At 44.9% G+C, this 27,294-nt stretch overlaps 1 protein-coding gene across 4 annotated transcripts in view; it reads right to left on the reverse strand.

Annotated features, from left to right (window-relative positions):
• Positions 1-27,294, reverse strand: part of bcas3 (BCAS3 microtubule associated cell migration factor) — a 320,419-nt gene that overhangs the window by 28,988 nt on the left and 264,137 nt on the right. The gene's annotated exons all lie outside the window — the stretch shown is intronic.

The raw sequence follows: 27,294 nt of genomic DNA on the forward strand, positions 1-27,294 counted from the left end.
TGAAGCTCCAACAGTGGATTCAATAGGAAGTGTGCAATTATGGTGCCCGGTGACCTTCTACCGTGATATCGTAATACTGCGGTTCACGTGTGCATATTGAACCATAGGGGGCATACCGAACTGTTTGTGTGAGTGTGTGTGTGTGTGTGTGTGTGTGTGTGTGTGTGTGTGTGTGTGTGTGTGTGTGTGTGTGTGTGTGTGTGTGTGTGCGCGGACACATTTGGCTCATGTTTCTTTTAAGCTTAAACCAATGTAGGGGGCTGTAGCTCGCTTATAAATTTGCCTCTCAAATGAAAGACACAAATTTGAAGAATCGAAGAATTTCAATTTTGGTGGAGGAATTACTTCAGCTAACATTGAGGATACTTGGTATACAAATAAAGGTTATTACAAACTCTACCAAAGCGTTGTCAAAGACATTGATTTCAAGTAAGAAATATGGACTTTAGAATTTCTGAAACATATACCACTTCTTGCCTGCCACAATATCAATACCAGCATGACTTGCATGAGGCAGAACTCAGTGATTACTTATTTATCAGACAGAAAAAGTGAAAATGCTGCTTTTCTCTGGAACTTGCAGAACCTTGCAAATGATTTGAGTTGCAGCATTGATCAGTGTTCATAGGAAGATAATTCACAGCTAACCTACTCTAGCATGCGTGCACTAACGGCTATGGTAAATAAAAACATATATTGCCTCACACTTGAGCCATATATATATATATATATATATATATATATATATATATATATATATATATATATATATATATATGTGAAATAACAACTACATTTTGCTGTAGGGAACATTACTTTTCAGCCCCAGAACTTTCTAACTTTCTAACTCAAAGGAAAGAGATGAGGACAGGAAGAGATCCTCTCTTCCAAGAAAGACCACCAGTCACACAGATCCTCTGGGGTGAGTATTTGGGTGAGAGAGTGTGAGAGAGAGAGAGAGAGAGAGAAAGTGGGGGGTTTTGGCTGATCTGCAGACCACCTGATATACCCGGTACTCCTTTCCTGCTAAACCCTTATCGCCCTGACAAGATACCACAGTTGCAACCTTTGATCTGACAGACTCAGCGGCTATCACCGACCGGCCCATTGTGTTTTTTTTCATGCGCGCGCGTGTGTGTGTGTGTGCGCGTGTGTGTCTGCGTGCGCGTGTGCCATGCCAAAACCTGGGCAGTGTCAGCTACACCGTAGCCCAATGACAGGTGCTAATACTGCAGCGAGAGGTTGCGTGGTCCTCCTCTGCACTCATCTGTGATAACACTGACCCCTCCCTCCCCTAACTGTGTTAGTGTGTATGTGGATTTAAGTGAGCCAGCAAGCCTTCGTGGCATCAAAGCCATACCTAAGTGCCTGTAAGGTGTGAGCGTGTGTGTGTGTATGTGTGTGCATCGGCAATGAGCCAGACTCAAAAGTTCAAAAAGTTCAAACTCAAAAATAAAATCTTAAATAGAGAGCAAAACAAAGCCACACACACACACACACACACACACACACACACACACACACACACACACACACACACACACACACACACAAATAATGAAAGTATATGGCACAGGAACCCATAAGCCTAAATAACCCCCTGAAAAGATCAGGAACATAACACTGCCCCCCCCCCCCCCTTCTCCTCCCAACCCAAGATTTTTTATTTCATCCCTCCAGTCCTCCCTCCCTTCCTTCATTACCCTGGTTGATCTCTCCATCTTTGTCAAATCCGCTAACCCCTGTCACGCTCAACGCCACCCTCATCAAGTCGCACTTGTGGGGGCCACATACACCGCTGGACCCCGTCATTTAAAAAGGTTGTTCCCGGTAGCCTCCTCTCTTTCAATATTTTTCACATCGACTGTGGGCAGCTAGGCTTCTCATGGAAGGTGTCACAGGTTGTGTGGGTGGGTGTGTGGGTGGACATGTGGGGGGCTGTAAGAAGAGGAGAAAGAAGCGGTGGGTGTCAGAAGGGGAGGGGAGTGGGGTAGTCCAAAATAAAAACATGTCCGTGCCCCCCCTTCCCCGCCCCAACTCTATCACATTAAAACCCAGAAGGGATTAGTGTCTGCTCTCAGCCCAGCTGTTAGCCTTATCATACTGGACCTACTTATCCACCCCCCCCCACCTCCATTTCTACCCCAAGCCCCCAAACAGCCAGCTTTCTTTAAGATTTAATCAGGCCAACTCACTGCTATGCATGTGAGCACTTGTACCTTTATTAGGAGCAGAGCTTAGGGGACGCCACAACACATTGACGGCACATTGGCGGCGTCTATCAACGTAGATATGCGGACATGACCATGAGTCGCCCTGAAGCAGTGCCAAATTACAAGTGGATAGAATTGAATTGAAATGATTAAATTTCCCGCTCAAAAAATACTTGGCATAATCTGAGCAGTAAAAAAAATAAAGGACACAATAGACTTCCTGGTTTCCAAAGTAAAAGTATTTTGAATCAACGCAAGCCGTGAAGGGGATTTCTTCACTTTCGGAAGCCTGGAGCTATTGCCCACCTCTGGCTAAAAAGCAGCTAGCGATGAGATTACCACTAGATCCGCCCATAAATGTATTTTTTTGATTTATTTATTATTCAATATTTATTAATTTTGTTTGTTTGTTTGTTAATTGGTAGACTTAAAATCTCTTTTTACAAGAGAGAGCTGGCCAGTAAAGCGGCAGACAATGTTACTGAAATAGTTATGAGGCAGAAATTCCACTCACTACCTATATTGAGTGGAATTACACACCTAGTAAAAGAAAATCACGGGAATAGTTATACTTAGTAACATTCACCTTTGACACAAACAGAGAGGCCGCATAAATCATGCCATCACCCCACCTAATCGCACCCCATCCCTGTCTTCCACCCAGAGCTTCGGGGGTTAGAGCAGCCCCCTCGTACCACGGTATCCTAGTGCTACCTGTGCAAGCTGGTTGGCAAGTGCTGCATAGGCACTAATTCAATTAGGCTTTACTGCTTGGGTTAGGGACAACCAACCCGGCCTAATGAATCCTTTCATGAAGATACTGCCGTGTGTCTTGTTTGAACGTGGCGTGTGTGTGTGTGTGTGTGTGTGTGTGTGTGTGTGTGTGTGTGTGTGTGTGTGTGTGTGTGTGTGTGTGTGTTTGTGTGTGTGTGTGTGTGTGTGTGTGTGTGTTGGAGGGGGGGGGGGGGGGGGGGGGGCAGTACTAGGAGATTTGGTACTGGGAAAACAGGCACCTTCTGTTACTGTCAAACAGATTGTAAATCGGGTGAGGGACGGGGCACTTTGAGGCAGTGTAAGGATGTACGTGTGTGTGTTGGAGAAAGTGGCGATGGAGGAGGTGGGGGGAGGGTGGCAGTGAGAGTCAGACAGAAATAGAGCGATGAGGTCGTGTGTAAGAGGTCGGGTGCGGGGACAAACGGACAGAAAGGGACACTGGGTCTCTTCGGGAAGGAGGGATTTGTTTGAAGTGCGTGCATTTAATGTGCTCAACATATTAAATAAATACAAATGGCTGAGCGCTTGAGAGAAAAATACAGAAAGATTTAAGTAAAGAGGAAGTTACACTCATGTAATACCCTCATTAAAATCAGTTCTATACCTGTATTTTTAGCCATTATAATAACATAATAATAACATTAGGGGAATTCCTCTTGGATTTTATTTTAGGCTAGGCTTGTGTAATAACATTCATCTGCAGTAAATGCAGGCCGACAAAAAAAGCTACATAAGCGTCCATTTGTACCCGTGTCAAAAACCAAAACACTCGTACGTTAGGCTGACGGGCTTAAAAGCACACTTAAAAACTTTCCCGCACGCACGCACACACACACACACACAGCTCTATGCTGTGAACTCAAACCGACGTCCAGGCAGACGGTGTGAGTGTGTGTGATGTCCTCGGGGAGACAGTAAGAGTGCAAGCTAGCTGCCAGAGGAGTTTCTCCTGGAGCTGGGTGAGTGTTAATGGAGATGTAAGCTCGCAGGATTAGTGCTCATAGGTAGACGTGTGTGTGTGTGTGTGTGTGTGTGTGTGTGTGTGTGTGTGTGTGTGTGTCTGTGTGTGTGTGTGTGAGATGAGAGAGAGAGAGTATGCATTCTGGGCAGGGAGGGCCTTTCTTTCATTACATTAAGGCCGACACATCTAAATCATTTACTCCCTTTGCAGTCTCTGTAGTGTCGGCTAAGTGTTAGTAATCCCTGTCAATACCGGGACTAGCTGCAGGGCACTTTACTCACTACTGCATGCACACACACACACACACACACACACACACACACACACACACACACACACACACACACACACACACACACACACACACACACACACACACACACACACACACGCATGCACGCACGTGCGTGCGCACGCGCACATGCACGCACACACACAGTCAGTAACATAGGATGGGAAGCATTAACTTGTACAGTTAATTGCTAGTGGAGTCCAGGGCCACACTGAAAGACATGCACAGACAGAGCCACACGCAGGTTCACAACCCAGACAGACAGAAGTTGTGCCGTAAACGATTATTAGGCTAACACCTTGGCTAAGGCACCAATGTTAACACCTTGAGAAGGGCGTGAGGCCATTGTCTCACACACTCATCTTTCACTCTCCGCAGCTGTCACTCACACACAAACATTATTTCTGTTGAAGATGCTGTTGGAGTTTCTGTAACTTCGAGATCGAACCTCCTCGAAAATTATACTTTGTTAGTGTAAATGCTCATGGTAGAATTCAGCAGATACAGGTGAAACTATTTGCTGTTTAAGCAGTGTGTTAAAGCAGTGATGATGTCTGGTTCAATTGAAAGTCTCTATCGTGCACCTTGTATTGAAAAATACCTCTGTTATCGATAAGTGATTGATAAGCCTGCATTGAACCATAGAGTCATTTGTTTCTCTGTACTTCCATGTTTTCATGACTTGGTTTATGATATGAAGACAATGCGACAGGAGTGGCAAAAGTGAGCGGCAGGAAAATGCCAGAGTCAAACCTTGAGAGACGATGTGATGATATGATTTACAGAAGGTTTTTTTTGCAGGAACCTTGTAAACATTGAATGCAAATGAGAAAAAATACCATTAACAACACGACTACCACTACTTATAATTATCCAGAGAGCAGCTGGATGTCTACCATCGATTTACAGCTGACAAAGTGGTGTTTGCCAAAATTACATATTTTGCCCTAGGCAAAAAAAAGGAAGGGAGACGGGTGTATAGTCGTAGGTTGGTAATGGCACAAGACTTAATCAAGGTGGGAGAAGGGAGGGAAAAGGTAAACAGGTTAGACGACCCGTTAGATGCTTGGTCCTAGCCGGCCGATAATGCCAGGGCGTCAGCTGATAAACCCAACAGATAACAGCTCAGTTATAAGACTCTCTGTGTGTGTGTGTGTGTGTGTGTGTGTGTGTGTGTGTGTGTGTATGTGTGCGTGCCTGCTTGTGTGCGTGCGTCTCTTTACGCATGAACAGGGATGCGGTACTCAAGCCTGTGTCGTGGTTGTGAAATGCACTGGTGGAGTGAACAGAATGGTGGATGATGATGAGAATGTCGTGTTATGTTTGTGTGTTTATTTGAGTAAACATACATGTGTGCTATTTGCACTGTGTGATCGCATGACACGGGCAAGTGATGCTGGTGCAAGCTATACATATCTATGTTTGCACACAGATCAGGTAAACACATGCCATAATACTGGGAAATGAGTGCATGTGTGTGTGCACGTCTGTACTGTATATTGGGTGAGTGCTGATTATGCCGGCTTGTCAGATCGAGTTCCGTGCAAACACAGCAATGTGGGCACCTGAGATGGGACGGTTTGGGATGGCTGACACGCCCTCACTTTAGACCCACAAAACCCAACAGCCACACAAGTCTACGCACACACACATACACACTGACGCTGGATGCTTGAAATGTGATGCACCAGAAAATTTCGGAGAATTACATTAAAAAAAAAAAAGATGGAAAAATAATCTTGATTGAATTGGAGAATATAACTCCATTTCAGAGATGCACAGAAATCTGTTTCTGTGTAAAAAATGCATTGAAAAATAAAAAAATATGTATAAATATTAATATACATCATTCTGGAACTGCAGGGAAATGTAGTCGCTTAATATAAAAAAAGAAGGGGCCCCACATTGCACGGAATTTGTTTATAGACCCTTTAAGTGTGTTAAATTTTTTCCAACTTTATGCAATTTAGGAGGGCTTTAATCCAAAGAGCATGAGAAGGGGGTGCTGACGATTTCCATCTCAGCAAGATTAATCGTCTCGCCAACAAAGTGACAAAGGCAATTACAGCTCTATTCATAACGCAATAAAACGTTCTGGTCCGATCTGCGTTTCGCTTATTTCTGAGAGTGTGTTAAAGATGTCTTACCAGAAACAAACATGAGATGGGCGACACCAAAACATGTGTACATGGTTTGCAGGAGACTGGTTACATCTTACACAGTTAGGATTCTTGTCAATTTTAGATAATCTTGCTTTGGACCAATGAGCCCTATGAATGAGTTTACATTGAATGAGGCCGTGCCGAGCGTAAATAGAATAGGTGTGTGTGTGTGCCCTTTTGAGAGCCCCTTCCCATAGTTCATCAAATATTTCCACAACTAGTTCCTCCTCCTCCCAGGAAGTGAGTTATGAAAAGTGTCAAACTGTGTTTCCCCAGGAAGGGTGGGGAATCGGGGATCTATGCCTGCAGACGTAACTCCGGATCTGATCTGAAAAATGTATATCCGGGAAGACCAAATTAAACTGTTAATTATAATAATAATAAATGATTAAAAGCAGTAAATGTATTGTCAATATAGAGATCTCTTAATATTTTAATACCAAGACGAGACCACGTTGAAAAAACACAAGTTTGAGGCTACCGGAGCGGAACATAGATGAGAAGTATAGGTGAGGCAGCCTCCACCTCTAACCCGTTTGGGGGTGGGGATACTGTTATAAGAATTTTATATGTCTATGTTTTGATGTACTTTTTACATGAACTTTTGTACAAGGTATGTGTACTTTGCTTTTCGTATAAAGGCTGAATAGAGTTCACGTCTTAAAAAAGAGATGAACTAGTCACTTTCTGTGCCTTAATGTGAAGAGGAGAAAGGCAACATGTCTCAACCATCAGATAAAGGGAACTTCAACAGATGATCTGTCTCAACGAAATTGCCCCATCAGCTAAACTGTCTCATCAGCGGGACCCATGCGGAGGCGTAGCGACATCAGCTGACCGACATCTCAACGACGCGGCAGCTTCGCCACTCCTAGAAAACTGTATGAAAAACTCAGATCTCCAGTGAGAATGGAGCACTTCCTCTGTGGCACTCTGTTGTGTTGCTACACTGAAACTGATCCTCTTGTACAAGATTAAATACTTTATTAACATAAAGTATATGTCTCTGATTTCCTCTGTAATGATTAGTCCGTCCACGAACAAGGTTTATAACATTTTTTTTAACTTTTACAGATACCTCTGGTACCGAATGATCCTAAGATTAGCAGCCCAATAATAGAACCTGAAATTTGGTAGTGTGAGACCTCTGTCTGCTTTGGGCCTTTGCAAAAGCTGTTTTCGTATCAGGAATCGTATTGGGAAGAAAAATCGGTAGGCACTGAATAAGAATTTAGGAAGAGTATTTATTTTAATAGAAATAAATCTTGCGATTAAAGAGAGGTGTAGCAGAGACCAGCATTCCAAATTGCCCTTAGTATGTATTAAAAGAGAAGCAAAGTTGGCCTGAAAAAAAAATTTCAAAATATGTTTGTGACATGCACACCAAGATAAATAGAACTACATTGAACAATTTTAAATGGACAGTTATGTAAAGGGAAACTTTTTGCAGCCACATTAAGCGGTATCAAGTCACTTTTGCTAAGATTCAGTTTATACCCTGATAAGTGGCAAGGGCAGCAGTAACAGAAACAGAAAGGTTGTATGTGTATAACAATAAATCATCTGCATATAGAGACAATTTGTGTTCATGACTGTATCTGACTATACCTTTGATGAGGGAGTTGGAGTGAAGTGCTATTGCAAGGGGTTCTTTGGCGAGGGCAAACAAGAAGGGACTTAAAGGGCAACCCTGGCGTGTCGACCATTGCAGAGGGAAACATCCTGAATGGGTATTATTAGTCCTGACAGAGGCTTTAAGGGATGAGTACAGAGGTCTTATCAGAGTAATGAATTTGGAGCCAAAGCCAAATTTATTTACAGTGTAAAAAAGGTATTTCCACTCCACCCAGTCAAGCGCTTTCTCCGCATCCAGGGATATAAGGGGCCTCAGAGATATTGGTGACAGAAGGATTGAAAAATTAATGTCTATTTAAAAAAAACCCTGTTTGATCGGGAGAAAGAATTGGTGGGAGGACTATTTCCAGAGGCGTTGCCAGAAGTTTGGCAAGAAACTTCCTGAGTCAGAGTCTGTGGAAGGGTACCATTTTGTAAATGGTACCATTTACATTACCAGAAAAAAAACCGCATTCAAGTATCAGTGAAACCAGCAAAGTTAGCTTTGCCAGCCACCCAGCCTGCCAACTAGGCTGCTAGCTAGCCTGCTAGCAAGACCAGCTAACCAACCATTTATCCCAGACCATGTGGTAACGTCTGACAGCCATTTTGAGTTTTTTTATCTTTTTATGAAGTTGGCCGCAAGAGCCGGTCCTCAAATCTGTGCATGGAGATGTCCAGTAGAGTCAGTCCCAGAACCGCAGGGTAAATGAGGCTGTACTTCACGCCCTGGCAGGCGTGTAGCTGGCGCTTCACAGCTCCAAAAGCTAGCCCGCTTCCTAGCCACAGTCGTGGTGCAGTCCGCAAATATCGACTCTCCTACCCTTGTAGAGAAGAGGAGATGCTTCTCTTCACTATGTCGTTGTGGACGTGAAAGAAATTATGCCCTGACGACAAATGGTCACGGAGGTTCGCTGGCTACGCAGGGTGTGGTGAGCCCGGTCTATAAGTGGCTTCTCCTCCAGGCTGAGCAGCTCATGAAGCTGCTGGGCAACAAACTCCGCCAGTTGTGGGCCCTCCACTCGCTCTGGTATTTCCAGCAGACAAATGTTGTTCCTCTGCATTCTACTTTCCAGGTCCTCGTATCTGTTGTCCAGGTAGGCCACACGAGTTGTTAGTGAACCAACTTTAGCCTCTAGCTCGCTAATGCGAATACTCCAGCTCCGATAAGGTTGCTCCGTGTGCGTTGAGCTTATTCTGTATACTCTCAATTTATTTATTCTTCGACCAATGATATCTCTGACCTGAGATTGGTAGAGGCGGGGATGAATCAAGAGAGGGTGCAGGCCTGTTGCGGCCTCCTTTGGCCCACTCACTTTTTGGCCAAGTAGATATCATTAAAAACAGGAATTTCTCAAATTTGATCGGAATAGTTTGAAAACACATATTGTCCAATGGACATCCTGAAATGCGCCTGCAAGCGGCTGTTGTATTTTCTATATTCTCCCCTCCTCCTCAGAATTGGATGTAAACAAATATTTAGTTTTTTCCTCTATATTTTACACAAAAAGGAAACAGGTCATCATCACTGGATGTTGACTGTGGGTAAAAAAACATCAACTCTTATCCGCTGACTCCTGGTCTTGAAGCTTCTGAAGTTTGGCACGATAAATTAGGAGAGTGTGTACTGTATTGTATATGTGCTTTGAAGCAGACAGTAGAAGAAGAAGAAGAATCTTTTTAATTGTCACGCAACACACCACACTACAACACATGCGCACACACACACACATGCACAAGCTTTGGATGGTGGCCGTGAAATGAGGCCTCTGCATTTGACCCATCCTGGCTTGTCCTTCCTCGGGGGGGCAGCCAGGAGCAGTGGGCAGCATTCATGGACGCTCCCGGGGACCTTGTTACCAAATGTCCATCGCTGGTCAGACAATGATGTGTGCATGTTTTTGTTGGGGGTCCTTACTGACGTGAGGTGGAGGAAACCCCATGTGAGCACGGGGAGAACATGCAAACTCCACACAGAAAGGCTGACGCTGCAAGACCTCACTGCAACAAGAAGAAGACTAAGAAGCCTTGTGGAGGGGGAGCAGCGACATTTGTGTAGTTAACACTGGTGTACTTTCTATGGCTTCCATTAGCGGACGCTATTCGTCGGTAATTGTCTGTTGTCGCTACATGTGACTGATTGCACCTCTGCGTTTTCACTATTATGCCATATTCTTGACAGATACAATTTTATTTTTAAGACAAGTCATATTGCATATACAGATGTACACTTGTACAATGTTATCTATTGAATGGGAGCTCGATAGAGAGAACATGACTGATCCTCTTCCACCACACTGAAATTGAACAAAAGCATGATGTGCACATTCCGCAGAAAATACCCAGAAAATGATTGGTTATAAGTCAAAACAAATCACGTCTCCCTCCTCTCACATCCTCCCACCGTTTGTTCTGTTTAACTTGGAAATACAGTCACATCATGGAAGTTTGCGGCGCTCAAAATGTCCGTTCATGGGGTCTTTAAAATCATTCAAGAAAATAATATGTAAGGCGTAGCACGTAATGGGAGCCTCAGCAAGGGACGAGACGTCTCCTGGTTGGGACCCAAATGAGGGATAGGGGCAGAATATTGGGCTTTGGGCTTAGCTGGGGTGAGGGTAAGGGGGGAGGGCAATGTAAGGCACTGATTAGAAGGGAACGCTAGCTTTGACACAGAGCAGACCTTTGAGAAAGGGTGTGTTTGCTGACAAACGACCTGGGTGAGAAGTGACAGCATGTGCTATATTTGTGTGAAAGTGTGCGTGTGTGATCTTGCTTGTGTGTGTGTGTGTGTGTGTATTTGTGTGTTCTTTCAACACACGTACTGTATGTCCTGTTTATGGCTTTGGGCAAGGGGTCAAAACTTTGGGTGTATAGCTAGTTCCATGCCTTGCTTGTAGCACTCTCTCTGTCAAATGACAGCAAATATTGGCCATGTTTCAATACTTAAAAAGCCACTTTTGTGAACACCACCAGCTTTTACGAGGCACAGTAGCACCCACAAGAGTGTAAAGACATTGGTTGAGGGAGACAAGGCCCTCTTGTGTGTAAAATTGGCCAAGTTCACGTGATAGCTTTAAGCATTTTGAAGTTTGATTTCACCTTACAGTGAAAAGATTGGGGGTAAAAGTTTGTAAGTTCTTAAGCAAGTTATTTTCTTCTCAGATGTTCTCTGAATGGGAAATGTGCGTGGGGTTCATAATTGAAAGTCTCTTATTAGCAACACCATGCCAACCACTGATAAGCATTTTCACAGAACACTGGGTTACGAAATAGTGTCAGTAATGTCAATAATGAGGAGTGAGGGTGAATGTAGAAACCACTCTCACAAAAGCTTTGAGGTGGAGGACTTTCTGAAATAGACAGCCGAGTCACTCAACAGACCATACCACAAAAAGCCATAGTCGCTCTGTTGTAAAGAGGCTGAACAAGTGTAAAGAAATGGTTTTATTTCACGGTGAATGGCCATGTCAGCCTGGATAATCACCTTTTATTGCCAAGTAGCTAATTACCAAGAGCTTGAAATGTTGAACTTCAAACTTTTATCATAAATGTATGGTAGTAACTAAGGAATCAATGCATTGCAGGGAAGAGTGCCTAAAAAGACCTTGAGTTTAAGAGCAAACTTGCGGCGGATGAGCAACGTACATTGTCATTGTCCAAAGAGCGTATTATATAGAATACTATTCTAAACAATTACTAAAGCTAGATTCTAAAGTGAAACTATTTGAGAAGGAAGGTGGCTGCCCTACTAACATACTGTATAACATACAGTACATCCGCAGCAGCATAAGCCATACAATCATCAAATCCGGCAGCAATGTGGTCGTACATGTGGTCATACTCATTTCCCCTTATCAGTGCAGTTGAATTTAACAGGAAAAAAACAAAACAAACCAAAAATTAAACCAAAATGATGCAGCCCCTTAAAGCTCATCCCAACAGCGGCCCCAAAGCCTCACTCATCTCCACCACCACCACCCTGTCCGATCTTGGCGTACAAAACTCCCAACTTCCAAATTCGCCACCCCCTCCAAAACTTTGTTTTCCACGCAAACCAAAACAAAGTCTAACGGAGGGGGTGTATGTTTCATGGTCCTGGCATGGCCAGCTGAATTGATTTCAGGCCGGATCGTGTTGCCGTGTAATGGGGCGGGCTAACGCGATGATGAAGCGCCGGGCGGTCACGCCGATGACTTTCACGGGGGACCACAGCCTCATTTGTTTGTGTGACAAGGCTGTGTGTGTATGTGTGTGTTGTGTGTGTGTGCATATGTTTCTCCACTACTTGGCATGGGGGGGATGTGGATTAGTCCAGAGAGGTGAGACATGATATGTTTACAATAGAGTGTTTGCTTTCTGTGCTGTATATTTCTATTCCCTACACATGCACTCGTCCGGCTGGGGGTGGGGGGTGGCGGATGGAAGGTAGCTGTAGAGAAACTTTGCCCCCCCCCCAGTGGGACGTGGCCCCAGTCAGAATCTAAACTGCTTGTTCCCTGTTTATCGCTTGCTGTGACGCGGTGCAAATAAACACCGGGTGCTGTTTGGACGACCAGACGCACTCATACACAATAGACTCACCTCACCTGACCCACTCATCCAGAGGAAGTCAGGCGAAGATCCGCTTGTGTCACCTCGGGTGGGGTTGCCAAGCGGCCATGGAGGCAGGAGAGGACAAGGCACAAGAGGTGTTGTCATGTATCCACAAGTGTGTGTGTATTTGTGTTAAGAGAGATAGGGAAGAACTTGAAGCTTAACTGAATATGTAGCTTCCAAATGTCAAAATGTGCTGTGAAGTGGGCAGTTCTCTGAGTTGGCATGGCACACTGCCCCCCCCCAGGGGGGAGTTTAGGGAAGAGGATTCCCAATGCCGGCTGTGCTGTTCTTGGAAATCCGCCCCAAATCTAATTTGATCATAACACCCTGCCCAGCATAATGTGTCCCTAAGCAGGCCTTATCGCAGCAGTAGGGTCGAGGGTAGGGGGGCAAGGGAGGCAGACATGAAACAGACAGAAAGAGAGAGAGAGAAAAGGCGAACATGGAGCCATTGCAGGTGTCACAGATGTTTCTTCAAATCAATTAATAGTGTTATTTTAAAATCGCTCGATTATGTGAATTCACAGCCAGTTCACCCGAAAAAGCTGGAAAATGTTGCCGACAGAACGGTCTTAGCCACGAGGGGCTGAGCGATTGGGTAAAGTGAGTGTTGGCCATGGGGTCAGAGTGGAGATATAAAATGGGCCGACGGATGCCTCTTCAATCTAGTGACTAAATCCTCTATTATCGCTTCTCTCTTGGGCCTAAAAGCAAGCATCTTACAGAGGAATTAATCGCAGTGGTGGGAGATCAACAACTACGCTGAGAAATATTAAAAAAACCCACCATTTTAATTTTTGTTTGCCGAGAGAGACAGTTGTAAAAAGGAAAAGAATGAGATTGAGAGTTCTGAGAAGAAAATTTTGAATCTGCGCAGCTACAGGAATCTCTCTATTCCTCTCGCCCCTACCCATCTCCCAATTTTTAACTCTCCTCCTGCAAAACTCACCGGCCTGCTCCTCCCACTCATATATACCATCCATGCACAGGACAGCTTTTTTTGATTGAAAACCAATAACATTTGCTTTTGCTTGTGCATGTGACTGTCTGCTTGCAATATTTTGGATATATTTCAGTGGCCCTTTTTCCAAATGGAGTTAGAAGATAAGTAAAGGATGTGATGTCGTCTATTGACATCTACATGTCAGTAGAATGCTACCTCCCGATAAGCCAGTTGGAACTAAAACTGGCTTCAACCAGCATGATAGGTTTCCAGGGTGTCTACAGGTATCCGGAAGGTAAAAGTAAAATACTTTTTGACGACAGATTTAACAAAATTCAAGACTGATTGGGGGGGACAAAGAGGGACCAGGGGCGGTCTTAGTGATTTGGAGGCCCTAGGCAAAACCTACTTGAGGCCCCTTCTCCACCTCGCTTAACGCAATCATACAGTGGCGCAATGTGCAATGTGTGCCCCTGTCTCCCTCTCAAGCCCAGAAGCACCCAATGGATCCGCACCTGAAGGTTCAGCAGTCGGCTTGGGGTATATAACATCAGAAAGATTAACGATGATGCAGAATAACTTGACTCACATTTTTGGCAGTTTTTTCATTTATTGTAGAGAACAGTGGAGAGAGACAGGAAATGTGGGGTAAAGAGAGGGAGAGACACGCAGCAAATGACTGCAGGCTGGATTCGAACCCTGGTCGCTGCAGGCGTTTCGCCTTTATGGTATGCGCGCTTATCTGGTTGTACCAGGATACGCCCCCAACTTGACTCACTTTGATAGAAAGGAATATATAGACAAATAAAACCAGATCATCAAACATATTTATGTTGATATTAAGGCCGCACAAATTCAAAATTTGATACTAATTAATTACTATTATGATTTCATATTTTTAAATATAAGACCTGCAGACACTCAAGTTTGCTCAGGAAAGTCTAGGTCTACTCTGGTGCTTTGACTCCACAATGAGGGAGGTGGAGGCTGGTCCCATCGCCTTGTTGCCCTGTTCCCGTACCGTCTGATCATAGCTCTGTGTCCATCCGCAGCACTGCCATGGCGATAGGCTCTGGCTGGCACGATAAGGTGGGAGGGGGGTTTGGGTGACCTACATTCATTCAGTTCTTCTCATTTGGTATTTGGAATAGATTTGACGCAGAAAAAAGTGTAAGGTTGCTGTGGTAATCTGGTGTGGTACCTGTATGCATATGATGTCTGTACGTGTGTGTGTTTGTGTGTGTGTGTGTGTGTGTGTGTGACTGCAGCTTGTGGATCAGGGCCTTGACAAACTTCCTCAGGCTGCTAAACAAGCATCATAAATTCAACCTCTACTTACCTTCCGTAAAAATGTCGGAGGCAAGGGGCTTTTGTTGACACACACACAACACACACACATTTAAAACAGATGGGCGAATACAGCACACAAAGAAAGAACACACTCAGATACGATAAGCTATATACACACACACACACACACACACACACACACACACACACACACACACACACACACACACACACACACACACACACACACACGCCCAAGCTTTTTAAAGAGAAGACCCCCACCCCCCCCACTTCCCATTCCATGTACCCTGCCATCTTCCATAATGGACTTCAGCGCATTTGAAAGGAGCTACCCTACATTACTATTGACATGACATGCTGATTGGAGTCAGTGACTCTATGCTAACAATGTTAGCCACATACAGCCTGTCACAGCCACTCAGTCACAGAGGGAGAGAGCGAGAGAGAGAGAGAGTGAGAGAAAGAGAGCAATGGACATTTTTTGTATGCATAAAAATGTTTGAGTATATGTGTTTGTTACAGATTGCCACATGGAAATAATGGCAAATTAAACTTGCCTGAAGATTAAAAGTGATTTCAAAGTGATTTTAAAGTATTTACTCCACTAGAATAAGACATATCCATTACTTGATGCGCATTGAGAGGTCAGTGTGCATGTCTATGCACCTTAAAAATACCTCTTGTGCTTCGGTGCGCCCACGCGCACACACACACAGACACAGACACACAGACACACACAAACACACGCATGCACGCGAAAGCCAAAAGCTGGATCCGGTGATCTGTACAGTCTGTGTGTGACATCTGGGAGCGTAATCAGTGGGCTTCTTTCAAGAGCTGCCAAAGCAAACAGGCCAATAAGGAATCCACTTTACAGACCATCGATCTCCGCTGGCCACAGCCAACACAAGCACATACAGAAACACACACATACGAACCAGGGGCTGGACAGACGGACTGTAAGTACACAGGAACCCAGAAACTCAGAGACACAAACACAAATGCAGTGACACGGACCGGCAGTCCAGCCTGGCCAGACGTGGGCACGCATGTAACCGCAGACATACACACACACACACACACAAACACACATCGGACGACCACCCGAAATGCAAGGCTGAAATGACCACTGCCCTCATTATCTGTAATATTACTCACCTGCTTGCACACACCTGCATGCATACACGCACCCACACAGACATACACAAATTTCCCACTCTCCCTACAAGATACAATACGATGCAACACATTTGTTGAAAATGTCTCAGCAAGGCAGGGAAAGGCGGAACATACAAGTCTGAGGTCCGGAGTCACAAGAGCTGGCATTGCAAAGCAAAACAAACAATTGTTTTTCCAACTACATTTATCACGACTACACTTGTCAGCAGCAGTGGAACCAACTACATGTTGCAGTCAAAGCGTCCAGTTGGAACAAGTAGCATACAAATATCGTTAGTTTGACCAACTGCCTTTGGTAGCCAGGGACAGATATTGCACCGGCTCAAAGCGAATGTTCAACAAGCGCTCCTTCCTCTACGACCAGACAGGGAAAAGTGGGTGGGGAGTTACGAAGGGTGTTTAGGCAGGGGAGGGGCTAGGCAGGCGCAAAGACAGAGCAAACAAATAAACAATGGAAATATTGTTTCTCAGACTCGCCCCGCGATTCAAAGCGGCGGCCACAGAGCGGTGGAGTCATTGCCGGCAAAACACTTCCAGATGATCCTCAGACAATAGCAGAGCAGAAGAAAAAAAACAAAAAAAAAAACAGGGCTGAAAAGTCATCCATTTACTTTGGGACTCGGTGTCGTGCAACAATAAATCCTAGAGACACACACACACACACACACACACACACACACACACACACACACACACACGAGGGTTTATGTTTGTTCACTTACATGTGGGGTGGTCCGGTAAAAGGAAAAGAGATCAATTGATATGATATGAAAGTGCAGAGTTGAAAGCCAAGATCTAATGCAACAGGTTGTTTTGAGAGAGAGAGAGTGTGTGTGTGTGCATCCTTAGAGACACACACACACACACACACACACACACACACACACACACACACACACACACACACACACACACACACACACACACACACACACACACACACACAAACACTGCCAAGTGCAGGAGACAGCCTCCATTGAGAAAACCAACGAGCTGTGTGTCTCTTGAGACAGATCACACACACACACACACACACACACACACACACACACACACACACACACACACACACACACACACACACACACACACACACGCATACAATCATTGAACTGGTATCAAAGTGTGGTCCGAGTGAATACACCTAGTAAGTGAGGACCCATGTTTTTGGTGAACTCCTAAATACAGAATGTCAATTTGAGACCAGTCCTCACAAGTATAGCAAAAACACACACACACACACACACACACACACACACACACACACACACACACACACACACACACACACACACACACACACACACACACACACACACACACACACACACACACTCACACACTCCAGTGCTATCACTCCTGGGATCTCGATGAAAGCCAATGGTTTGGACTGCACGAGAGAAGCTACTGGTCCACAGACAGCCTGCTGGCAGCGAAACACAAAGCAACAATTTCTTTCAGATTGATCATGTTTACTTTTCTCGATGGACGTTAAATGGAGTTAAAACTGGGCCACATCATCTTATGTGTGTGTGTGTGTGTATGTGTATGTGTATGTGTGTGTGTGTGTGTGTGTGTGTGTGTGTGTGTCGCTAACCTCACGAGCGCTACACAGACGGAGCCAAAATACCATTTCTACTCTAAACAGTGTTCGAGTGCTTGGATCTAAAGGATTAGAGTTTTTTTTGTCTTTTTATTAAAAAAAACACTTGATTCAAAGAAGGAGCGCGGAATGATGTCACAATCGGCCGAGCAACAGAGAGAGGAAGAGGAAGATCGGGAGAAAGACAGAAGCACGAGAAAACAGCAGAAGATGAAAAAGGCCAGACTAAAAAGGGTGAGGTAACCATGTACAGATGGACCGTGTGTGTGTGTGTGTGTGTGTGTGTGTGTGTGTGTGTGAATCCGTGTGTGTTGCAGCTGTAGGAAGGTCTTGCTGAAAAAAAGCAGGACCGCTTGTCACCCGATGTGAGCCACCCGATCAAGATGGAGCGGGGGGGACAAGGTGGATAGACAGACAGAGAGACAGACGACTAAAGGGTGGAAAGTATAGAAGAAGAAAAAATGCCTGCCCACCCACAGACATAAGCGCACACCCACACACACCCACACACACACACACACACACACACACACACACACACACACACACACACACACACACACCACATAATGGGCCATTTCAGCACCACGACCACAGCTAATACAGTAAATGACAGGGAAGGACTGGGAGTGGGCCAGGCTAAATGTGACACTGATTTTCTGTATTTGTGTGTATGTATTTGTATCAATGTGTCCGTGTGTGTGTTGTGTTTACAACTCCCAGCACAATAAATCTTAAAAGGCAGGGGCCCAGACACTTCTCTAGTCACAAGGTTGTTAGTCAAAACTTTCTATGGTGAACGCACACAAACGTGCATTACCAAAGACTGTTAATTGCAATGATTTTGGTCGAACTGGCTCTCTCACTCCTTCTCACACACACACACACACACACACACACACACACACACACACACACACACACACACACACACACACACACACACACACACACACAACACACACACACACACACACACACACACACACACACACACACACACACACACAGGAAAGTCTGACCAAAGTGTCAGTCAAGCCATCAGAGCTACATAATGAAAGAGCAGAGTAAAACCAGTGAACAGGGCTGCTTGCTCTGTCTAGAAAGGCAATGTAATGTATCACCCTCCCGAATGCGAACGGTTTGCAACATATTTCTGTGAATTGGGGAACAGGCTCAAAAGCCTTGTTGTGTTCTTATTGTCGTTTGTGGAAGTCCGAGATTGCAGGTCAACACGTGGGAAAAAAATGAGCTCCAATAGACATGAAAACAGATTAATTATATGCACAATTAGCAAAGTAGCACCTCAATCTACCAGTTTAAGGAACATCCAGTAAAGTGAAAAAACTATCAAAATATGTGCGCACTATCTGAAATGTCATAATCATCCTCTCAGGCCTCATGGTGAATTTGAAAGTCTGGTACAAAACTATTTATGTACATCTCATCTTTGTGTGTGTTGAGTATTTGCATCTGTATGCACAAGTGAGTATATGTGTATGTGTGTGCGTGTGTGTGAAGACACTGTGCCCATAAATCAAATCTCCTGCCATGCATGTGCCTCCACCCCTGCTGTGCAAATTTGTCCAATTAGCTACGGCCCCCGGGGAGTCACTCACACACACACACACACACACACACACACACACACACACACACACACACACCACACACACAAACACACAAACACACACACACACACACACACACACACACACACACACACACACACAACCCTCAGAATCCAGTGTGAAATGAGCCTCTGCCACAGTGTGTGGATTAAGTAACAATAAATTGCATTTCACAGCCTCGCCGCTTTGTAGGTCGGCCTTCACTAAGACTCAGAACACAGTAGCAACCCCTCCCGCTGATCCTGTACCCCCCTCCCCACCAAACAGCACACACACGCTATAAATTCACACCCTGGGAGAGAGAGCCCCACACACTTGACACCCTCCCCAAAATGGCTCTATATACCAAGAAAGATGTTGTTCCAAACACAAGTTGAGGAATCTCTCTCTCTCAAAAATACAAAAAATAGAATACAAAAACAAAACAAAAGAGATATTTCTCATCTTAATTTCTTATCGAAAACTTAAGATTGTCAACTGCATTGAGCGAAATTTGATAAATTGACACCTGATGCAAACAAACTCAAAGGCGGGAAATATATGTTACTGTATGGCTGTGCCGCACTGTTGTATACCGTAATGTATATTTCACTCACGCACACGCACACGCGCACACACACACACACACACACACACTTTATTCACATGCCCCTTTACTGCACATACAGTATATGCATATATACAAGTCTTTTCCTTTTATTTCTTTGTATATTCCCCTTATTTTACTCTTATTGTATTCTACTTATTAATTGAATTGTGTTTTAGAAACCAGTTAGTTGAGTTAGTTAGTTAATTAATTAGCTATTGTACCTTAGGACTTATTGTGCATAATCTCTGGGCGTGTTGCAATGTCATTTTACTACATATATGTATGCTTGTATGTATATGTATGTGACAAATCACCATCTTGAATCTTGAATCTATTGCTGCATGGGGAAACCATGAATATTTTGTATTACAGGAAGAGAGTTATTACAGAAACACTCAAAGTGAGTACTGCTGCGACAGCTTTTATGCATAAAACATTCCTGCTGAAAACCTGAGTGGAAAGCAACATAGCAACCAGCTTTCAAACACGCCTATCATAATAGTTGAGACATTCGACCAATGGAAGGGAGTAGAAGGTTTGCAGACAAGCACGGGTGATTTTCATGTAGTTGCAGTTGCGTCCCGCAACCTGGGGGGCCCATTTAGCCTTTCTGATACCTTATCCCCTATACTATATCTTTATCTTTGTCCACGTTCTACCCCTTCCTGTGAGGTCAGCTTGTGATTAGCATTGTGTGTGTATGTGTGTGTGCCCGTGGGTGTTTTTTTTTTTCCACGTTACAAGTGTGTATCTGCAGACAGTAGGGCTGTAGATCTGGCTCCTGGCGCTAGGCTGGTTTAAGGCTCTTATATGGGGAGATAATCCCGGCTAGCCTCGGGGTCTTAACTCACCCCTCCACACATACACAGGGTGTAACCAGAGTTGGGTGGGAGGGCGGGAGTTGGGAGGGGAGCTCAGCCAGAGGTGTGGAATGAAGCCCATTTCACACACACACACACACACACACACACACACACACACACACACACACACACACACACACACACACACACACACACACACACACACACACACACACACACACACACACACCGCCCCCTATCTGATCATTCCAGTGTGCACACCATTTTAAGCCCGTCTGTAATAGCACAGTTGCCTACTGAGGTAAAGAGTGTGTTTTTGTTTGTATGTATGGCTTATGACAAGGGGTGTCATAATCAGAGCGTGGGTGTGGGTGGGGGGTGGGGGATTGTACAGTAAGCTTCTCTCCACACACAAACTTGATTTTTTTTTCCCCCATTCTTAAAACACCAAACAAATTACCGAACAGAGAATGGACACAGGAGAACAGAAGCGTGGGCGAAAACTGCAAAACTAGCGACAAAGGAAGGAAGCATGGAAACAAAAGGAAATGAGGGTCCTTCTAACAAATGGGAGAAGGTAGGATGGAAGGATGAGAGAATAGAGTGGGAGAAGCATATTTCTTTGGGGGGGGCGGTAGGTAAAAGTGGAAGGGGAGTTCGTAGGCCCGTAGCACGTATGAAGCAGTGGAAGAAGAGGAGGAAGAGGAAAAACACGAGTCGTAAAAAAACGATGGAGAAATGGATGGAGGATCAATCGGATAAACAAAGGGAAAAGAAAAGACAGAATGGAGAGGAGGTGAGAGACGGGGAGATGGATGATGGAAGCGAGAGGTTGAGTCGCAAGGGGAGTAATCAGCTGAAACAGACAGAGAGACTTCATATCTCCAGGCTCTCTGTGTGTTTGCAGATGACCAAAGCCCTGTCTGTTTATGCGCTGTGTGTGTGTGTGTGTGTGTGTGTGTGTGTGTGTGTGTGTGTGTGTGTGTGTGTGTGTGTGTGTGTGTGTGTGTGTGTGTGTGTCTGTGTGTTGGTGCTCGGATGGTGTGCGATTTGACAGATCTGGCCAGGGTGTTATCTGTGCGAGTTAAATCGGCCTAAACCTGGCGCTAATGTCTTGGGTTGGAGGCTTTTTGTGTTGGTGCTGGTTGGAGGGGTGGGGGTGGGGGTGGGTGGTGTGGAAGAGATTAATAAGGAACTGCTCCAAAAGAGATTTAGCTGGCCGCACTAAGATTCTTAACCCAGCTAACCTCCTTTTTGGCACCGTGGGGGGAGTTCAAAATGTGACCAGTCTTGATGCCCCAGGTTTAATGGGGGCCTTTGGGTTTTTGTTTCAACACCTAATCGATTGAGCCAGCTGTTTGGCTTTGTTAAACACCCCAATTCAGTTGTATCCCAGCAATTTAAGATTCGGATGCATGTGTATGCAATATTTTTGAATACCAAGATAAAGGGTATCAACCATTTTGAGCAGGATCAAACCATTGCTGCGGTCAGAATGGAATACTAGCATACTATTGAGTGCGCTAAATGAGTGCTGAATGGATATGAAACCATAGTATAAGATACTACACTGGTGAAATACAAAACAAAACATCCCACATCCCACAATTCGTTGCGAGTGCAAGAGTCTGGCAAAATTACAATGCAGTGTTGTCATCAACCCGTGACTTACTGAAATGAGGTGGCATTGATCCTTTTACTCAGACATTAAAGTACACAGGACGTGGAGAATGTAGTGCACCATTCTGGATGTGTGGACATTATTGATCCTATTGAACGGCAGTATAAAAACATTTGACCAACCAGAATGGCAGAAACTATGGATTAAGAAAAGTCCCAATATTTGCTCATAAGCCATCAAGCCCTGTTTCTTTATTTTGATTTTAGAGCCTATAGGAATGCTGTGAAGTTCCACAACATCTTCCTCATTCCCTCTTGGTAAGCTTTGTTTTTCTGACATACTGTCACAGCCGAAGCTGCATTAAAGTACCATGGACCCCAGGGCTACGACTTTTTCAAGGCCCTCCCCCAACCCCCCAAGCAGGGGCGGATGTGATGATTTTGGGGGTCCCATGGTAAAACCACCCCACCCCACCTCACCCTATAAGAAAACACATGAAAATTTCAGTCATTTATTGTTTATATTAGTCTGTCTTTTATTTGAAAATTTTTTTTTTTATTTAATTTAATAATTTTAATGTAAATTCTTAATAAAACCAAAAAAGAGGGGTTTGTTCGATGAAGAAAACACAACGGGAATAAACGATCGATCTGCAGTTTCGTGAATTAATTCTACTCTAAGCGAGGAAGAAGAAACAAAAACAAAGAACAGGGCTCGGGCTACTGCATGGGGGATCCAGTTTGGCGGGTGGTGAAACGGACACCGTGTGGCATGAACGGTTGCTGGAGGGCAGTTGGCGGCAGAGAGCCTCACACCCACACCGCAGGGGTGGACTGAGGATTGGATGCAGAACTTATTTGAATCATAAAAAAAAGAAAAACATGGGGGGGGGGGGGGGGGGGGGGTTGTGGGACCCCTTGGTGGTTGGGAAGCATATAAAGTCACAAAGACATGGTTTTTTTTCTCTCCCTGTAAATTATTATTTTTTTCTTCCTCTAAGCCTCGTGGGCCCTTTCACGTTGCGGGCCCCGGGGCCTGAGCCCCGGTAGGCCTGTGCATTAAAACAGCCGTGGTCACAGCCACTTCTGCTGATTCTGTTGTTGTTGTTGTTGTTGTTTGTGCGTCTCCAAGTCTGCATCCCTACTTTGGAGTCATTACTTCAGTGCTTTTCCCCCTAATTCGTTTCTCGCAGTTAGGCCTTTTTAATGACTGTGTGGCAACACTGTAGATGAGACTTAACATCTGTAATCTGGGTTTCGTTTGCTGTTCTTCCACCCCCCCCCCCCCCCCACCAATCCCTGTCATTTTCACGCCAGGCCATTACACTTATTCCATTAGAGCTGTAATGATGGTGTGCTCTCTCTCTCTCTCTCTCTCTCTCTCTCTCTCTCTCTCTTTCCTTCTCCCTCACTCCCACTCTTTCTGTCCTGTTTCCATCGTCGTCATGTAGGTCTTTTTGATGTGGCCTGTGTTGTTTTCGTCGCCCAATCATGAGAGATCAAAGTGGGCCGATGGGGTTTGGGTGGGTGTGGGTGTGGGGTGGGGGGGGTGTGGACCCCTGAAAAGAGGGGAAGACAACCCCCCCAAACCTCAAGCACTGACTGGCAAAGAGCTAAAAGAAAATGCCAGCCAGCCCTTCTGTAACCCCAATAGCCCGGACCTTTTGACACACAAGAGTATACAGAAATACTTGTCCATACCGCAGGCACAATTTAAAAAAAAGTGTGTTTCATTATAGCATTCTTTTTTTGTCAGGTTAGCCTGTGTTTTGGGTAAAAGGCTGAGGAAATGTTCACCCTAAATGACCGCGTGGGGTAGAATACAGTGAGACCAAATGCCAATTCCGTAGCTCCTGACAGAAATTCATAACTTTGTGTGAATTCAGAGTATGCTGCCTAAATCACAATTAAGAGTACCATTAGCAGATTTCGGAAAATGACTCAAACTAAATGCCTCTAAATTCAAATCGTTTTTTTGCAAGTATGTGCCTTTATTCCTGTTTTATTCAGCAAATAGTATTCTTTCAATGCACCCTGTAAATCATGCTGTCCCAGGGTTTTGGTGACTGTGTCAGTGAGTATACTTTTCTTTTGTTGACCAGCCTTCCACTGTGACAAATGTCCAACTTGTGGTAGAAAGGTAGCGTTATATAGGCGGTACTACTAGTGCAAGCAAAATTGGAAATCAACAATTTCAGATGTCATGAAGAATATCAAATGTTGGACACTGATTATTTTTAGAGCACTTGGCCCTGTAAGGTTGGTTTCAAAGAAATGTTCCTGCTGTGATGGTAACGTGTGGCGAACCACGGAGCACCTCAACCCTCAGCATCTAGCTCTGCAACGGCAAAGTACAGTTGGACTTAAATTGTCCTCATATATCACAATGTCCTCCCCATAGGGTATCAGATGAACAGAATCAATATGTGAGCCAGCACTTAGAGACCAGACAGAGACAGCATATTGTGAAGGGTCTGTCAAGTCACTGACAGCGCAGGGGCGTAAACACACATATGGCTATTCACACACATCCCGTAGACGCACATGAAGATGCTACGAGCTGACAAGCACTACACTAGTCACGTGCATGCACGTACACACAAACACTCACCAGCAACTTGGACATGTAAATGCATCAGCTGGGCCCTTTGGCTTTGGGAGGTGTAATATTTCATTAATGTAATGGAGTTTGATCGGGGGTGTCGAGTATCCCATGGAGCTACTGTTTTATTAGCACAAAGAGCACTCGGGGGGTCTCTAGTTCATGACGTCCGGACCCTTGCTATCCTTGTTGCGAACATGCACACACTTGTCTGTACACTCCAATAACCACAGGAGCATCTCTCTACTCCACGTGCAAAGCGACACTTCCCCTTCACCGTGTTAATGTGCATGTTTGCGTGTGAATCTGGGAGTATAGATAGACAGAGGCTCTTGATAAATGATGACCGGGGCACATTCTCTATTCATTAGTGGTGTTCAAACTGGTGTTTCGCTGCAAACAAATGCATTCCAAAAGCTGTCCAGGTATGATATTTTCAATGTTCATTTAGTATCTAGAATTTGTTGTAGTTGAGAAGTAGTTTTCCCAGAAAGTTTGGCTTCACAGAGAGCAAAAGTGACCGTGAATCCACATGTGCATAATCCGGAACTTCCGGGGATAATTGTTTTGTGAGCGTCAACCGCATTGATTATGAAGAGATGGGACCATATGGCATAAAAAAGGCGCCGACACAGGATCTACTTGGACTCTGTAAGTGAGGGTAAGGGTGGTAGGGGTGGGGGGGTTAGGTAGTCACTATTACTCCCTTGACTGCACTGGAAAGAAAATAAGTCAATGTGAAATTTGAACAACTTCGGATTTGTTTTGTTTTTCGCTCCCCAATTATCGACACGTGGGCCTGAAGCTTCCTATGGTCTTTTATAGCAAACACTGTCAGGGGAGCATCTCTGGCTGTAGTATTGACAAAAGTGAGGGAGCGGTGGGGCATAATGCATAGACTGCAACTGCAGAGCAGATCATATTAACACGTCGTATTGATGCAGCTTTTAACAGATATCATGTTCACAGAGGGGGGCGTCTTCAGGCGTGGGGATGGGTCCATATGAGCTGGGTGATATGGCCCTCGCGTTGCATCTTGTGATCGGCATAATAGACTAATGACATTATGAAATCATCGTATTATGTGAATCACCATCATAAGACTCGCATTTACTTTTTGCTGACACCCATAAAAAAAAAATCTAATTAGCACTCCATGCCAAGTGTGTCGAAAAAACAAATGTTAAGGCCTCATTCCATATCAGACCAGGTATTCAGAACTAGAGCCAGCTTTTGCACTTTGAAGACTGCAATGGCATTTTTTTGACTGGACAGCGGCAAAAAAGTTCGGATATACATTAGACACCGTCAGCCGGTGTGTCACATCCCGGATTTTCATCTTGTGACCGCATCACACACGTCATAACAAAGTTATCATATTATATGATCATCATAAGACTTGAATTTGCTTTATTGACACACGTGCAATAAAATATCCACTTAAAGTCTGACATTTTAGATTTGTTAATTTTTCCCCCAACAGGAAACTGACAAATACACAAGATTATTTCGTTAGTGATGAAAGCCTACTCCTTTTTCCGTACATATTTAAAGCTCTGCCAAATGAACAACGAATTGCAACCACAACCCGAATAGTGAAACAGTGGGTTGCAGACACAACATCCTCCACAACTGTTTTGCAATCCAACCCCCAACCCCCTCTTCTATCTCCAAATGAATTACCCCGTGTCTGAGAGATCAGCTGTCCAGGGATGGGTCGGGCGGGTAGGCGGGGGGCCGAGTCTTGCTCTGTCTCACCTCTGATGGCCTTTCAGGGGCAGGTCTGTGATAAGACCAGGCTGCATCTGAGCCAGGGGGTAAGATAATGATTGAGGGGGTGTCCGCGTGAGTGTCCGAGAGTGTGCTGACAGTGCCGGGGGTAACATGTGTTGGGAATCTATCAGGCCCAGCGCCCCGGCCGTCATCAGAGTGGGGAAGGAGGGGCTGACAGGCGTATGGTTGCATGGGCCCGTCGCAATCGTTGTCACGCGCCGCAGTTACCTGAACCGATGATGGCTCCTTTGCCCCCCCCCCCCCCACACACACACACACACACACACACACACACACACACACACACACACACACACACACACACACACACACACACACACACACACACACACACACACACACACACACACACACACACACACACACAAAATGAAAACTGCCAGCCTGACCATGGCTCGACACTTTAGACTGATTAGGCTACCAACTGCAACAGCTGGCTGGGGATTAGTGCATGGCCAGATTTGGTGTGTATGCATTTCTGTGTTTTTGTGTATATGTGTTTGTGAGTAATTGTGTTCGTGTGTGCATGCGTGTGTGTTGCAACGGAACTAGCACCTGTCGTCTTATGCCTAAACCCAATCCC

This window comes from Zeus faber (genome assembly GCF_960531495.2).
Source record: "Zeus faber genome assembly, chromosome: 9".
NCBI classification, from domain to species: domain Eukaryota; kingdom Metazoa; phylum Chordata; class Actinopteri; order Zeiformes; family Zeidae; genus Zeus; species Zeus faber.